The following is a 17169-nucleotide window of genomic DNA, read 5'->3' as shown; positions in this document are numbered from 1 at the left end:
ACGGTTCGGTCCTACGGTCTGGGGTACCAAGCGTTCCCCCTGCGGTCCGCGCCCACTCACCACGACCTGTTGGAGCGTTGCCGCTCCGTTTTTCGTCCGCTGCGGCTCTGGATGTTCCCTCTGCGGTCCGCGCCCACCAGTCCCACTTCTGGGTGTTCCATTTTCGGTCTGGTGCGCCTGGCAGTCAGTCAGGGGCTCGTTTTCCATCTCCATGTCTCTGGTTCTTCTGTTTGTGTAGTGTTGCAGCTGGCCCCGTTGCTCCTTTAACAATTCCAGAGCCGGATCACAGGCTCTGCTTAGCTGGTACCCTGTGTCACGGTTTATAAGATCGTCAGCCATTTTAATTTCTATCGATTCTCTTATAACACTGTCCCAAAATCTGGGTGTTTGTGCTAGAATCTTGGTATCCTCATACTTCATGGCATGGTCTAGTACTAGACAGTGTTCAGCAATGGCTGACTTAGTCACCTGTCTTAATCTAGTGTGCCTCTGATGTTCTTTGCACCTGATCTCCACAGTTCTTGTCATCTGGCCAATGTAGGATACGCCACATTGACAAGGTATGTTGTAAATCCCTGGTTTTCGTAACCCCAGGTCGTCTTTGACACTCCCCAGCAGTCCCCCGATCTTGTTGGATGGACAGAAAACACACTTGATATTGTGTTTACGGAGGATCCTACTGATTCTGGCAGAAATAGAGCCAGCATAGGGCAGATATGCCACCTTCTTTGCTTCATCTTGGTCTGCTTCAGGAACCTGTGGTATAGTGGCTGGTTGGAGTGCCCTCTCAATTTGTCTGTCCGTGTATCCATTCTTGGAGAAAACTGTTTTGAGACGTTCTATCTCTATAGGTAGATTCTCTTGGTCTGACAGGGCACGTGCTCTGTGGACGAAAGTCTTCAGAACCCCATTCTTCTGTGTGGGGTGGTGACAGCTGCTGGCCTGCAGATATAAATCAGTGTGTGTTGGATTTCGGTACACACTGTGACCAATTGATCCATCTGCTTTCCTCTGGACTAGTACATCCAGAAATGGCAGCTGGCCATTCTTCTCCAGTTCCATGGTGAACTTGATATTAGGGTGGCATGAGTTAAGATGTTCAAGAAACTCATTGAGCCTGTCCATCCCATGTGGCCAGATCACGAAGGTGTCATCCACATACCTAAAGAAGCATGTGGCTTTAAATGTGGCTGTCTCCAATGCCCTCTCCTCAAAACTCTCCATAAACATGTTGGCAACCACAGGGGACAGTGGGCTGCCCATAGCTACACCTTCAGTTTTCTCGTAATATTGGTTTCTGTACAGGAAATACGTGGATGTCAGTGTATGACTGAACAGGTCCAACAGAGCACCGTCAAATTTCTCTGCAATCAGTTCTAGTGAGTCCTTCAGTGGGACCCTGGTGAACAGCGATACCACATCAAAACTAACCATGATGTCCGAATCTGTGATGTGCAGTTTCTTGAGGTGTTGCAGGAAATCTTCTGAGTTGCGGATGTGGTGAATACATTTCCCCACATATGGAGACAGGAGACCTTTCAAGTACTTGGCTGTTGTGTACGTAGGTGCCCCAATATTACTGACAATAGGCCGTAGGGGCACGCCCGCATTGTGTATTTTAGGTAGACCATACAGTCTAGGTGGCACTGGCGCTTTTTCCCGTAGTTGTCTGATGATCTTATCGGGCATCCCTGCTTCCTTCAAGAGAGCACTAGTCTTCTTGGCCACCTTGTCCGTGGGGTCACACTCCAAAATTCTGTATGCAGGGTCCTCCAGAAGTTGGCGTACTTTCTCATCATAATCCACCCGCTGCAAGATAACAGTGGAGTTCCCTTTGTCTGATGGCAGTACCACAATGCTATTGTCTTCCCGTAGTTTCTTGAGTGCAAGCCTCTCCTCGGTTGTGATGTTCGATTTCGGCGGCCTGGCCTTGGTGAGGGCCCTGCAGGTCTCTCAGCGGACTTCCTCTGCCACATTAGGTGGAAGTGTGGCTGCAACTTGCTCTACTGCACTGACGAAACCTGAAATGGGTACGTTTCTAGGTGTCGTAGCAAAGTTGAGACCATTGCTGAGTACCTTTAAGGTTGTATCATCAAACTGTATGCCACTCAGATTCGTCACAGTGCGTGTCTCTTCCATCTGCTGTGCTTTCTTACTCATGCGGTCAAACTTTGCAGATTGGCAAGATGAGGCATTCCTTCTAGCACACTCAGCTAAAGACCAGGAGGCACGGTCTACCCAATCCCAATCTTCTCTTGTTAAGGAGGCTGCCATGTACAGATGAATGTGTAACAGCTCCCTGGCCACAACATCTAACCTGTGGGGCAAATCTCGAGTCCTCTCTCTCACCAGTGCCATGCTGGCTCTGTGTTTTATCTTGTTCGCCGCTCTGGAGTTGATGTCATGTTTAATTCTGGCAAATACTGGTACCACTTCTCCATCTCGACACCTCAGCAAAAACTGAGAGAACTCAGCATCTTCCATTTCTTCTGCCGCAGCTTGTACAGCTTCTTGACATTCTGATACATCTCCTCCCTGTAGAGACCATGCCATGAAGTATGAGGATACCAAGATTCTAGCACAAACACCCAGATTTTGGGACAGTGTTATAAGAGAATCGATAGAAATTAAAATGGCTGACGATCTTATGAACCGTGACACAGGGTACCAGCTAAGCAGAGCCTGTGATCCGGCTCTGGAATTGTTAAAGGAGCAACGGGGCCAGCTGCAACACTACACAAACAGAAGAACCAGAGACATGGAGATGGAAAACGAGCCCCTGACGGACTGCCAGGCGCACCAGACCGAAAATGGAACACCCAGAAGTGGGACTGGTGGGCGCGGACCGCAGAGGGAACATCCAGAGCCGCAGCGGACGAAAAACGGAGCGGCAACGCTCCAACAGGTCGTGGTGAGCGGGCGCGGACCCCATACCGTAGATGAAACCCCCAGGAGCGGGTTTGGTGGGCGCGGACCGCAGAGGGAACACCTAGAACCGCAGCGGACGGAAAACGGAGCAGCCAACGTTCCAGCAGGTCGCAGGGAATGGGCGCGGACCACAGAGGAAGCGCCTGCAGCCGTTGGTGGAGGGGGAAGGCCATAGGCGTAAATACTGGACCAGGTCCACTCGAGGAGTAGTCTCAGGTCGTACCTGATGAAGGCCACGAGCTACGTGACCGAAATATCGTGCAAGTACGACGCTGATATCCGGCAGAACACCCGACAACCCAAGATGTCAAGTTACCTCTTATTGTGGCGTCCCTTGCCAGGATCTCGGATTGATGTCACCTTCTGTCACCGTCAGATCGGGTAGTCAATCGATTTAACGTCCCTTGCGCAGAATTTTGAATTGATGGAACCTTCTGTGACCTTCATACCATAGATAGTGTTGGGTAGTGAAGTTTCTGTTCCCCATGTTTCAGGTGCTGCTATGGGTAGAGTATATTCGCGTTGCTGGCGCCTAGACATAGTACTAATACTCAATTATTGTATGTGTGTATTTTCATTTTGTGGTTGTGACTTCTGTGTCATTTGACTGTTTGTTTCTCATAGCGAATGGCGTTGTGCTGATATGTTAGGATAGATTGAGATTTCCGTTTGATAGCGTAGACAAGCGTGCTGACATTTCAATTCATCGTCAGGAACTAGAAATCAGTAGCTTACGGGAGCGTAATTTAGAGTAGAATCTCTGTGGCATAGGAATGTGAAGTGTTTAAATTCGTTTGAGTCAGAATTAGAGTACATGCTTACAAGAAGCAAGGTACGTTTGTTACAGAGAAGCAGAAGTAATTGTGTTTTTTAACCATGGATCCACGTCAGGTTATTAGCGGTGACCAGGCATATATTACACGGGATTCTCAGGTAAATTAGGTTGCAGAATAGGGCTAACCTAGAACATACAGAGTATGACGACATGTCTGTCAGGTGACGAAAGTGAACGGGAGACCACAGCAGAACGAAATTTAGGGGTTGCTGGTACGAGACGCACCATCAGTGAGACTGGCAGATCAGAATCCGAACGAAACGTCTCAGAGTGATGGAATCTCGTTCATCGAGTCCTGGACGTGTTAGCAGCGGATCTCAGTTTGAGGCTCTCATGAAGTTCATGCAAGAGGCAAAAAGGAAGAGACAAGAAGCAGAGAAAAAGAGATGGTAGGAAGAGGTGGAAAGGCACAAATTAGTCATAATAACGGTCACAGACGGTGTAGATGGAGTCAAGAAAGGGATCGTAGGAATCCAAGAACAGCTAGAGAATGTCAAGAAAACGACAGCAGAAACGAGTGAGGTTGCGGACCAGGGGAAGCGCGATGCCAAAACAGCGCGATTGGTACCACAAGTAGCACGAAAGGACGCATCAGTGCCAAAGAAAAATTAAACTGGCAAGAACTGAGGTGTGTAAGACAAAAAAGGCACTTGCAACTCTCCAAAAGCAAGGCAAAAAAATAGTTCAAGAATCGCAGGAAAAAAATGAGTGAGGCTGCGAAGCGAATCGAACAGATAGAAGTCAAACAGGCCGAAATCTCTGAAGTTAAAGATCAGCAGACCCAAGTAGCCGCGCAACAAAACGAGTTGGTTAAGGACGTTCGGCAGGCACATGAGAGGGTCGCAATCTCGTCGGGTAGAGCGCCATCGAGAGCATAACAAAAGCGAAGAAAATGTTTTGCGACTCTCCGAGCCGCTATACGAGGACACGGCCCCTGCACATGGGCGAATGCAGCAGGAATATGCTCCTGCCGCGGCGGAATGCGTAATAGAAAATGCTCCGTCAGTAACACGCAGCATGTCAGAGACAGAGCCGGAAAACAATTGTACACTTCTACGGAGGGCAGAAACGTTATTATGTGTATCTAACAACACGAGGGGATACCATAACAGTGCACAAGGATCGTTTGGGCACGGATGCATGGAATCAGGCGCTGCAGACGAGAGGGAAAATTCGTACGGCGGATACGTCGAACCTTTCGACCACAATCTTTTCTTTACCATCCAGAATTATCAAGTCTACAAGGAGGCAAAAAATGCATTACATCCAAAGAACTGGATGGCACAGTACGATCACGTGCTATCAGAATCTTGGCCACTGGAGTAAAAGCTCCAGTTTATCTGTAGCTTCTTATAAAGGTCGATTGCAGAACATTTATCTGCAGAGTTGCGGAGAGTGTTCGCCCCTACCAGGTATTTAAGGACTCGTTCCTTCGCACATACTGGTCGCAAGACACATAGGGAAAGATAAAACAGGAGATCATATTAGGAAAGGACTTCTGAATTTCAGGATTCCGCAGTACTGTCAAATTCTTCGTATCTCTGGTCAAGAAGAAACGATTCTCGGATCAACCGTGCTGTCCCAAGTCAATTATAAAGCACTGCTGCATTAAATTACCTTTACGTTACCAACAACTGCTCATTGGTAGATGCAACGATTCAGTCGAAGCTTTCAAGAGTGCGTTGTGCGAACTCGATTACGTGAATGAAATTCACAACTCGTGGGAATGAAGTAGAAATAATGACTGTAACTGGCCAGATTCCCCAGAGAGGAATGACGATGGACGAAATGGGGGAAAACATCGATGGAATCGAAACCAAAATTCGAACTTCAATGGGAATAACCAGACATCATGGGAAAATAGAAGAAGACGAGGAAATTATAATCCTAACAACAATAACAACTACCGACGAAACGGAAACTGGAGAGAGCAGCAGAACTCGAACCAGGATTCTAGGGGCTAATAGCAAAGCAATAACAGGACCTACAACGCTCAAGGTCAATGGAATGACCAACGTAGCGAATATATGGAATTGTGGCCACCTTACCCATCGCACGGGTCACGCAGAGAATATTCAAACAGGAATTGATACACTGCCGCTGTGGACTCAGCTCAAAAGAATGCCACAGAAACTATCGGAGCGAGCGATATTAACCTGTTAGAGTACAAAGATACAAGAGAACTGCTACGGGAAGGGAAGGAGATCATGACGGAACCGGATTTACACCCCATCATTCATTACACAGTCATCACGGTCAATCTAAAGGGGATTGTGTCTGCCCCCGGTAGCTGAGTGGTTTGTGCGGACTTTCTGGTACCTGGGCATTACCTTTATCCCCACGGTCACACGCACAACGGCAACGAATTTCCGTCGCCTGTTACACGTCATCCGCAACGACGTCCTCCAGAACCTCTTGCGCCGCCAGGACACGCTTCAACGGGTTGAGTTTCTTAATCTTTATGTGGCATCAAAATTGATTCACATCGCGCAAGTTCTCCCTCTGCCAACTGCAATTGGGCGCAACCTTCAGGCGGCTTTTGGTTATTATCTCACGGCTGGTTCAATGTTTAAAGTCCGTTGTGAGGCACTTACCCTGACCTCACCGTATGGTGGCGTCGGGCTCGTCAATGTCCGTATGCGAGCTCCAGCCTTGTACATGAGTACCATGAGAAAACGGTGGATGGGCCAGGGTACATCTCTAACACGCAGCTTGCTTGAGGTCCTCCTACCTGCTTCCACCTCACCACCGGTGTCTGTCGGCCATATCGTGCCTCATTTGTCCCATATGTCAACCTTTCTCGTCGACTACAGTTACATACATACCAGTCTCCCAGATACACGCCCACCCAGGACTAAGGATTTTTACAGCCTGTTGCCGTGCTGTGTTCCCTGGAATGTGATGGAGACCAAACATCCCTCCATCCAGTGGCCCATTGTGTGGACTACCGTCCACCAGCCCTTTCTCCCTACGAACGTCCGGGCACTGTGGTATCACATAGTCAACAGGAAATTTGCCACGAAGCAGCGACTGCACAACATTGGCTTGTCAGAATCCCCTTTTTGTCTCCTTTGCCAGCAACTGGACACTGATGAACACCGTCTGACATGCGCCTCATCGCAAGATGTATGGCGCTTCGTGCAGCAAATCATTGCCTGCTATCTCCGGGTGCCACCAGACGCAATCGAACCTCGAATGTTTCTATACCCGGAGGACAGACATTTTCCCGCCGCCAAATGTCATGCTATTACGTGGGTCAAAGTGTGGGCGGTCGCTTATCTCTTTCATGAGGGACCTAAATCCTGCCTCGACTTCTGGACCTATTTACGAACAGCCAATGCAGCTCTCGAAAACACGCCACGTTACCGAACATTATTTGCTAACTATCTTCGAGCGGTCTTTGTTAGACCTCCACCGAGTTGGGGGGTGCCTGGCTCAGAGGGCACCTACCCCTCCTCCCCCGGTGGTGTCTGAGTTTCAACCGCCTACGATCTATTCTACTTCTGACCTCCGCGGATGGGAGAGCGCGTCGCGGATTGCGTGGATTTTATTTCTTTTTGCTCTTCCTTTTTCCTTTCTTTTTCTTTAACCAGAATTTATATTTCTTTTCTCTTTCGCCGATGTGTTCACATAATTTCATGATATTAGTGAATATTACAAAAACACATGCAAATAAATAAATAACAACGCCTTCCACTACTGTTGATTCCTGTGTCTCCCACTTCCCTAAGCACCACAGGCTCGGTGGTGGTGAGGAGGAGACTGTGGCCAGGCCTCGGGTTTCGACCCCTGCCCACTTTGCCCCCCGAGCCCCCACCGGTCCACTACAAAAAACGAAACAAAAAAAAACAAAGAAAAGAAGGTAAAAAAGAAAAAGTAAAAAAAATAAAAAATAAAGAAAAAACAAAAAAACTAAAAAAGTGGAAATCTTGGTGCATTCCAAAATTATGGTCGCCTGTTCACGTCTAACTGTTTGTTGTTTTTTTTCTTTTTTTAAAAACCACATTTCGGTCTAAAGTTATGAGTCTGATTGAGCATCAGAGATAATTCGCTTAACATTCTACTCAAAACAAAACAAAAAAAATGTGGTCAGCGCGACAAACTGTCATTCCTAAGGGCCCGGGTTCGATTCCCGGCTGCGTTGGAGATTTTTTCGCTCTGGGAGTGGGTGTTGTGTTGTCCTAATCATCATCATTTCATCCCCATCGACGCGCAAGTCGCCGAAGTGGCTTCCAGTCGAAAGACTTGCACCAGGAGAGCAGTCGTACGCCATTATTATTATTACCGGGATTGTGGACAGCGGAAGCCAAGTGACGGCGATATCGGATTCGGGATAAGAGAAATGCACTGCTAATTATTCTTGGCCGGCACTCACGCTGAAGAGAACCGAAATCACCGGCGCTCTAAGAGGGAAGCATACAGAAGTGCAGTTACAAACCAGATTGACGTTCAGCTGCCAAGGGCATGCGTTAGAAGTGAACTTTCTGGTCGTCCCTTCTTTGACAAAATACTTTGCATGGCTTTCCTAAACCAACAACAGGCCGTACTGTATGCAGGGCGAGGAGAACTGACATTACATAAAGACGGAGCCATGAAGAATTCCTTTGCCGACAACGCAATACGTGCGCAAATACCTGACGAATGCCTCAATAGAAACTACGCAGGAAAAAGAAGGGAAGAAAAAAATCCATCGTGGCACCATGAGTGTAGCCACAACACTCAAGGTGTTGAGCAAATTCGACGAGAGGTGCACGATGCTATTGACCACATGCTAGGGAGTTCAGTACACATCCAGAAGCAGGAAAAGGAAGAGCTGGAAGGAATATTAAAGGAAAATGCGGATGTCTTTCTACCGAAAACCGCCAGCAATCCGAAATTTCATGTATACATTTCGGGTACGGGAACACACTAAATTCTTCGCGCTTCCCTACTAAATCCCATACGCCTACAGACAGAAGGTATTTAACCAACAAGCTCCACGTATAACAAGCCACTCACAGTGGCAGAGAAGGCTGACGGCTCGATCCGTTTGGTGCTGGATTCGCACCAAATCAATACAGTCATTAAGCCAGAGACAGATCGTCTGGAAAAGCTGGAGGAACTCCTGTAAAATTTCCATAGTCTTACGGTGTTTTCGTCTCTTGACTTGCGGTCCAGTTTCTGGTAAATTATGCTCTACCCAGACTGCAGGAAGTACACGGCGTTCCTTACATTCCGGAAATGCTATCGATTTAAACGTCTACAAATCGGGCTAAACGTGCCTTCATCTGCCTTCATCAGAGGACTCGACAGCATCTTGAAGGATTCCATTAAGCAAAGGATCACCACCTACGTGGATGACCTCTTGATAGCGGAACCGACGTGGAGAGGGCGCAATGCGATCCTCATAGAAATCTCACAGACCTTCACAGAATGCAGTTTACCGCCATGAGTAAAATTCCTCGGACATATCATTGCAGCGGAAGGAATCACACCAGGCCGGCCTCTGGTGGCCGAGCGGTTCTAGGCGCTTCAGTCTGGAACCGCGCGACCGCTACGGTCGCAGGTTCGAATCCTGCCTCGGGCATGGATGTGTGTGATGTCCTTAGGTTAGTTAGGTTTAAGTAGTTCTAAGTTCTAGGGGACTGATGACCTGAGATGTTAAGTCCCATAGTGCTCAGAGCCATTTGAATCATTTTTGAATCACACCAGACACGGACAAAATAGAGGAAATTACGAAATTTGCCAAGCCAACAACCAAGAAACAACCACGTGGCTTCATTGACATCGCAAATTTCTATAAACGATTTGTCCATGTGAAGAAATTAGCGACACCGCGGCTATACCGCCTCACAGGAAAAAAGACGCCGTGGGAATGGGTCGACGTGGCAGAAAATGAATTCCAAGGTCTCAAAATCGCGCTGATTAATGCGCCAATTCTTTCGCACCCCAACCTGGAAGAGGACTTTTGCATGTCGTCAGACAGTTCCTAATCTGGGATTGCTGTAGTGATTTTCCAACGATATCAGCAAAGGGGAAACATGATGCACAAAACCATTGCTTTTGGAACCCCAGTCCTCAGGTAGTGTGAAAGAAATTGTTCGGTTACTGAGTTAGAAGCTTTGGTGGTTGTTTTCGGCTGCTAGAAATTTCGTTTTTTTCTTTTATGGGGGAAAAACTAGAGTATACACCGACCACAAAGCCTTGGAATTACTACTCCCAGGGAAACTCAGAAACAAACGTCTAACGAGATGGGAACTCTTGCTCCAGGAGTATGACTTTTCGATCACACGGGCACCAGGGAAGGAGAACATCATTGCAGATGCGCTGTCATGTTCACTTGTGGGGCTAGAAACAGGTGAGTCAACCAACTGGAAGACGAACACTACAGATTATTCTATATGAAGAAGGTTTCATTTGAGAAATATGTAACCTCGAACCTTAAGGACATCAGAAAGGAGCAGGACAAGGATCCAGGTCTATTTGCTCTAAAACAGAGGGCGAAAGATAAGAGGGAATCAAAACTGAAAGTTTTACTTGGTACGAAACTGCATTCTGTTTTTTCGAAGTGGGGGAGAAGGAGCGTCCTGGCGCGTTTGCATTCGGGATGAACTGGTGAACAAGATGATCTGACACGCGCACCTGGGTTACGGACATTTTGGACCCAGGAAGAGCTACTTAAAATTACGCACACTGCCATTTCAAGAATATGAACAGAAGAATCTGGAGAGTTTTGGCTGTCTGCATAGCGTATCAGAAGTCAAAGCACGTCACTGTGGCAACGCAAGCACTTCTATATCCCATCATCCCATCAAAGTTGAAGCACCTTGCAGCAACAGATTTAATGGGCCCACTATTGCGAACAAATAGAGGATACTGCTACATCCTTGTGGTACTAGAGCTGATATCCAAGTATTTCACTTTAACTCTGCTCAAGAATGCAACTGTGCAGTCAGTATGTAGAGCATTCTGCGAGGATTTCCACAAGCAAATCGGCCATGTCGACAGGATCATCTCCAGCAATGGACGTCAGTTCCGGTCAGAGAAGTGGAAAGAGATATTGCGGAAACACAGAGTCAAACCCATATTCGGTTCCATACGACATCCACAATCAAAAATGGTTCTGAGCACTATGCGACTTAACTTCTGAGGTCATCAGTCGCCTAGAACTTAGAACTAATTAAACCTAACTAACCTAAGGACATCACACACATCCATGCCCGAGGCAGGATTCGAACCTGCGACCGTAGCGGTCACGCGGTTCCAGACTGAAGCGCCTTTAACCGCACGGCCACACCGGCCGGCGTCCACAATCGTCGCCAGCAGAGAGAGTGATGAAAAGTCTGTGAAACCTGTGCCGTATCTACTGCGCGAAACGACACGCCATCTGGGATGTTTTCCTACGTGACTTCCAGGACGTGATGAACGAGTTGCTACACGGTGTCACCAAAATAGCACCAATAACGGTTCTCAAGAACAGGCAACCCACAGATGAAGTTGTAAATTTTCCCCCGAAAACTCGGGAACACCACCAACAAGTTGTTGACCTTGCACTCAGGATATTATGTGAGGCAGGAGAGAAGCGGAAAGAGAGCTGCGATAGAAAAGTGCGCGAGGGAGAGTACTGAATTTGCCAAAAAGTGCTCATTACAATTTTCCGCCTATCTAACAAACAGAAACAGTTGTGGTACATATTCTATTCTATCTATTATGGACCTGCCCGTGTCTGGAGAATCGCTCAACTTAACTCTCTCGAGCTACAGACCTTGAAATCAAGGCAATCTCTTGACATCCACCATGTCTGTCACGTCAAGCCATTCGTAGAATAAGTGTACATAGTAGATTTACAGATTAGAGAAGGTGCAGTATGTAAATAGTCTCCATGGATGAACTGCTTAACGTAATTTAATGTTGATGTTGTGTTGCTTAGAATAATTTTCCATGTGTTCTATTTCAGAGTTATTTTGTTTGTTTGTCATTTCCATTAGTTTTCAGCATGAGTCCTTGTTGAACGTGGTCAAATGACTTGAGTATTTGTGACATCTTCACGCCAACATTCACTGGCAGGTGGCAGATTGAATAAAAATTCCGTTGCAAGTTGTATCTCATCAACAACTGGCAGTTTTTGAGGCATGCCAAGCCAGGCACGTTGCAATACTGAGTACTCCAGACAACTGATTACTGCTATTATTTCTTAGGAAATCACAATTGTTGTCCGATTTCCGCTCCCAGGAGAGCAAAGAGATCTGTCGTAATTTCACCGCAATTGAGCATCGTACTCTGTCGTAGCATTCTCGCAGAAGAGCCTTCACAAGTATCACCATTGCCAATTGTTTCTGTTTACTTTCCGTGGTTCCTTGTACTCTGCCCAAGGGACGGATGTATGTCACTTTATGTTTTCCGTGGTATCAAGACGGTAAATCGTGCCATAGAGCATGTGTGTCTTGATTTTCGGATGTGTTTCGTATGGCGTTAGCGGTCCACACTTTGGGCGCGTGTCGACGCTTAGGCTCGGTGTGTTATGAGCCATCGCCTGTCGTGCAGTGTAGCCTGTCTCGTGGTATAATTATGCCAGCGCCATGTGAGCGCCAGTAATAGGGCAAGGGGGCCGTCACCCCACTCTCCATTGTTGCCAAATTTATTCAACATGGTGGCGATGACGTCATCCAAGATGGCGGCATATAGACTTGGCAACAGTGCATGACATCATCCAAGATGGCGACTTTTGGCGGGAAAATAGACCAATTTTGGGTGATGGACCGCAACCTCTGGGGAAACTTTTTGAGATGTTGCTAGCAGACAAACTGGCAGCACACTACGTGCTGTGTGGGATGAGTGACAAGCAGTCCGGTTATCAGTCAGGAAGATCGGCATCTGACACCATCGCCCTGGCTGTGGAGGTCTGTGACTCAGCCCTGCACTAATACGTTGTTGGCATCATGGTGGATATCAGTGGCACCTTTGCAGCCTGTGGTGGCCTTCGCTCTTCTCCTGGCTGCAGGAGGAGGAGTGTCCAGGGCCACTATATGGCTGTCTTAGGAGCTATTGTGTGGATAGGGAGGTCTGGCTATCGTCCCCCAGCAGGAGAATCAGTAAAAAGATCACAAAGGGGTGTCCACAGGACTCTGTCCTGGGGTCACTTTTTGGGACATTAACATGGAACCCCTCTCGGATAACCTGCAGAACAGCGATGATGTGCTAGAGTGCATAGCCTATGCAGACAATCTCCTCCTGCTGGTTGACGGTCGTAGCTGCGAAGACTTTGAGCCAAAAATCGCAAGGGCCATATCTATCCTGGGTAGATGGTGCCATATGACCAAAATGAAAATTTCACCAAGCAAGTTCACGTATTTACTACTAAAGGGACAACTTGTCAGGAACCCGACAATAAGAATAGATGGCTCACCAGTTCTTCGGCGCCATGAGACCTGTTAGGTGTAGTCGTCGATGAGATGTGGAACTATACATCACATTTTGACACCATGACGCAATGATCTCCAGAAACGCTCAATAATGTGATTGGGATTGCTCACAAACGATTCCACCTGCCACCAGAGTTATTAAAAATCTACCACAATAGCATTCTGACATCAATTGTAGGATACGGGTCAGGAGTCTGGTCCCACAGACTTACGAGGTTCATGCCTGCCATTGCCGCAAGAAGAGTGCTGTGAAATATGCCCCTGCGCTCTGTAGGGGCATATAGGACAACTCCAGGGGGAGCATTATCAGTATTGATGGGTTGATGGGGCTTTGTCCTCTAGATATAAAGATTAGGGAACAGGCGGCGTGGTATTGGGTAAGAAAGCAGGAGAGGGACAAAATAATCGAATTAATGGGGATTCACGTGGGGAACAAATCAGAAATTAAACGTAGAGGGTAGGAGCTATCGCAGGAACAGTGGGACGACGACGAAACGGATCGTAGAACATACGAATTGAGCGAATTGAGCGATTACAGCTACAATACTTTAAACCATCAAGAAGACTGCTGCACTTCCTTACTGGACATGGACCCTAGCCGACATACTTATGCCGGTTTGGGAAGTGGGCTACACCAACGTGTGACTGTGGGGCAACACCAGGCACCCCGGACCATGTGGTGTATGAGTGCCACCTCTTCGACGATGTAGCCGCACATTTAAGACACCAGCTATCTGATTACGACACATACCACCTGCTTAGGCAAGAGGACCACTTCCAGATCTTGAATAAACTTGTAAATGAAATATCAAGCAAAGTTCTAAAGGATTTCCTAAGGAATAACCATTAATAGATCTAGACTACGTACACATATCCTGTTCCGCCGAGGCGTGGACGTGGCCAGCCGCTTCACAGCTGGGATCCGCCACGTCTAGGATTAGGGGGGAAGGGTGCACATTCTAACCAATTCAGACAATCACTGAATATGACTGTAGATTTAGTTTTAGGTTAGACGTAGGATAAGACAGGATAACTCCATTAGCATAGTACAGGAGCGATTCACTATTCTGGGCCAGCCTGGTGCCAGGGGCATGCCCACTGGGACTAACTAGGTGGGCACAGCCAAAAATGCAGGTTTATAAACTCTGGCACACCTGTAATGCTGCAGGTAGAGTAGATTAGCGATAAATAGTAGATAAGTAAAGCACTGGTAACCCAAAGACATAGCAAGTAATGTCCATAGTGGAAACAGGAACAACACCACATTCTAGAACTAGATAAGCTGCAGTAAGCGTAATTGCAATAAGCATAAATTAGCACCCACCAATGTATTAGGTACTGGGTTATTTTGTATCATGTATTTGAAGAATAAAGATTAAAAAAAAAAAAAAAAACAGGGTAACGTTTGTGACGAGAAATGCATCCGCTTCCCTGGAGTGCGGGGTGTACTTGCCAAGGAGCGCTAAGTGAAAGCAGTGATGACGGGACCACTGAGGGGGTCCAGTACGTTTGCGACAGCATGCTGAACACGGCAGCTTGGAAGTGCCCTTGGCCTAGGGGTGACGCCAGTGGGCGAGCTGCATCTGTCCCCCTCCCGTGCCAGAGGATCTGGTCCAGTGCAAGACAAGGGCTCCCACCTTTTTATCACTCGTTAATACCTGACGGCTGACACAGAAACGAGTGATGTGAGTGTGCCTTCACAGGCATCTATGATGTCTGATCCCTCTCCATAGGACGAGCTGGGACAGGTGACAGACGAGAGTGTGTTAAATGGGCGTGCTAGGATCACGCTGCTCTTGGAGCAGAACATCAGAAACTACAAAATTAGTGAAGTGGCTCTAACGACCATTAAAACGAGTTGGCAGCTTGGGCTATTGCCAATGCCAAACTCGAAGGCCGCGTTGAAGAACTCGAAAAAGAGAATGAGAGATTACGTAAACGACTGTCAAAGACCTGGGCGGGGCGCCACCTATGCCGCAAACCACAAAGGACATGATTGAAAAAGTGACCAAACGACCAGACACGGCGGTCTTCCTTAGGCCCCTGCCTGGCCAGGACATTAAAGAAGTACAAGAAATATTCATAACAATCGTAAATCCAGTAAAATATAAAATTAAATTTAATAAGGTCAAACCTGGAAAGAACGTTGTGATCGTAGATGTAGCAACTGAGTAGGACAAAGAAAAATTACCGAATAACCAAATGTTATGCAAGGTGGTCAAATACGAACCACCCAAGAAACGAAATCCTATAGTTATTGCGTATGACATACCCACAGTAATGAAAGATGAGGAATTATATGAAACAATAAAAGGACACAATTTTGAAGATATAGAGGACGTGAAGTTTGAAAGGAGCTTTAACCTGCGATTTAAGGTGGGGCCTCGGGAATGTCATGTCGTCCATCACGTTGCTGAGTTCACCGGAGCTATGTGGAAGAAAGTAATGTCAATGGGCAAACTCTACATTGGTTTTCACGCGGTCAACGTAAGGGACTATCTCGTGGTACCTCTTTGCCATACCTGTGGGGACCTGGACCGCATTCTCAAGCACTGCACTGCTCCAAGTGCAGTGAGGAAAATTACACACACAAAGACTGCAAGGCGGCCGGGGTATGCAGAATGAGACGGGATACCGGCAGAAGTAAGGCTGTGAGGACGGGGCGTGAGTCGTGCTTGGGTAGCTCAGTTGGTAGAGCACTTGCCCGTGAAAGGCAAAGGTCCCGAGTTCGAGTCTCGGTCCGGCACACAGTTTTAATCTGCCAGGAAGTTTCATAGCATGGGCATGCATTCCATGTAAAAGGTGAGGTATGAGATCATGTGGTTTTACTGGTCGAAATTGTCCTACATACAGGATGCGTGAACAGAGGGTAGATTATGGCTGAAAACATAAATAGTAACAGGATGCCAAAGATAAAATCCCCGAGCAAAAGGAGGAGGGACGCTATGAGGGCAAGCAAATTCAGAGAATTCTTGAGGTCGCTTTCAGGCACCCAAAAAATAGAAATGGTTGACATCGGGATACAGACGGAGCTTCCCCCGATGGTTGTAGCTCCCTCCTCCCAAAGTCGGGGATATAGGCCGATAAAAGACCTTGAGTGGCAGGTCATCCTGTGGTTGAGGCCCGACCAGTGACCATGCAGAAAAACGAACTGCACAGGTTGGAACAATATCCAATTCAAGAAAATACAATAACAAGCAACAGTGTGCTACCAGCTACACAAGACTCCACTCCTGTCAGAATACCGTCTGCAGACTCTGTCAGAGTGCATCCTAACATAGAACACGCCATGCAATTGGCAAGGCTGGAGCAACCGACTACCCTGACCACTGCGTTGCGACATGTGGTCCGGGTAGGGAATAAATATGGTAGGAAAGCCACCTTCTCGGTGATGGAGGCTGTTGACAGAACACAGCTCAAGTCGATGAATCTCCCCATCGACTTTGGAGCCCTGCGGGATATGGTCAAGAAAGTGTTTGAAAGACGAGGCAAAAAATTTGATCTTGATGATATCTACACACAATCAGTCTTGGGAAACGGACGGACGCATTGGCTAAAGAACTGACCAGATGATCACAGACACACATACTTCCCATAGTGAGAACAATAACTATTGGTCAACTAAACACTCACAATAGCAGACTCGTGATGCAGGAGCTACGCAAGGTGGTGGAGGAAAAGAGACTAGATGTGCTCTGCCTGCAGAAGCCGTACTCCAAAGCTGGGCAGATAGCTTTCACAGCCGCAACATGACAACTAATCAGCAGCGGGGACGACCCGACAGCGGCAATAATAATTGCAAACAAATAATTGTGGGTAACAATTCTCTCGCAGTTAACAGTCACTGTAATGTTTTGGAAATGCAACCTCCCGCGGGAGTATTAACTCTCGTAAGTATGTATTTCCAGTATGGAGATAATATTGAGCAACATCTGGACCACCACACTAGAGTAATCAGGGAATTGCGGGGACGCAAAGTGATTGTAAATGCTGATATAAATGCAA

At 47.3% G+C, this 17169-nt stretch overlaps 1 non-coding gene across 1 annotated transcript; it reads left to right on the top strand.

Annotated features, from left to right (window-relative positions):
• The first annotated feature begins 15836 nt into the window (after positions 1-15836).
• On the top strand, positions 15837-15911 carry Trnas-uga (transfer RNA serine (anticodon UGA)). The gene has a single exon. It is a non-coding gene; the product is annotated as a tRNA-Ser (tRNA).
• The last annotated feature ends 1258 nt before the right edge of the window (positions 15912-17169 follow it).

This window comes from Schistocerca serialis, chromosome 3, assembly GCF_023864345.2.
Source record: "Schistocerca serialis cubense isolate TAMUIC-IGC-003099 chromosome 3, iqSchSeri2.2, whole genome shotgun sequence".
Lineage (NCBI taxonomy): Eukaryota > Metazoa > Arthropoda > Insecta > Orthoptera > Acrididae > Schistocerca > Schistocerca serialis.
The sequence above is the reverse complement of the archived record's forward strand: the minus strand, read 5'-3'. Positions and strand labels throughout refer to the sequence as shown.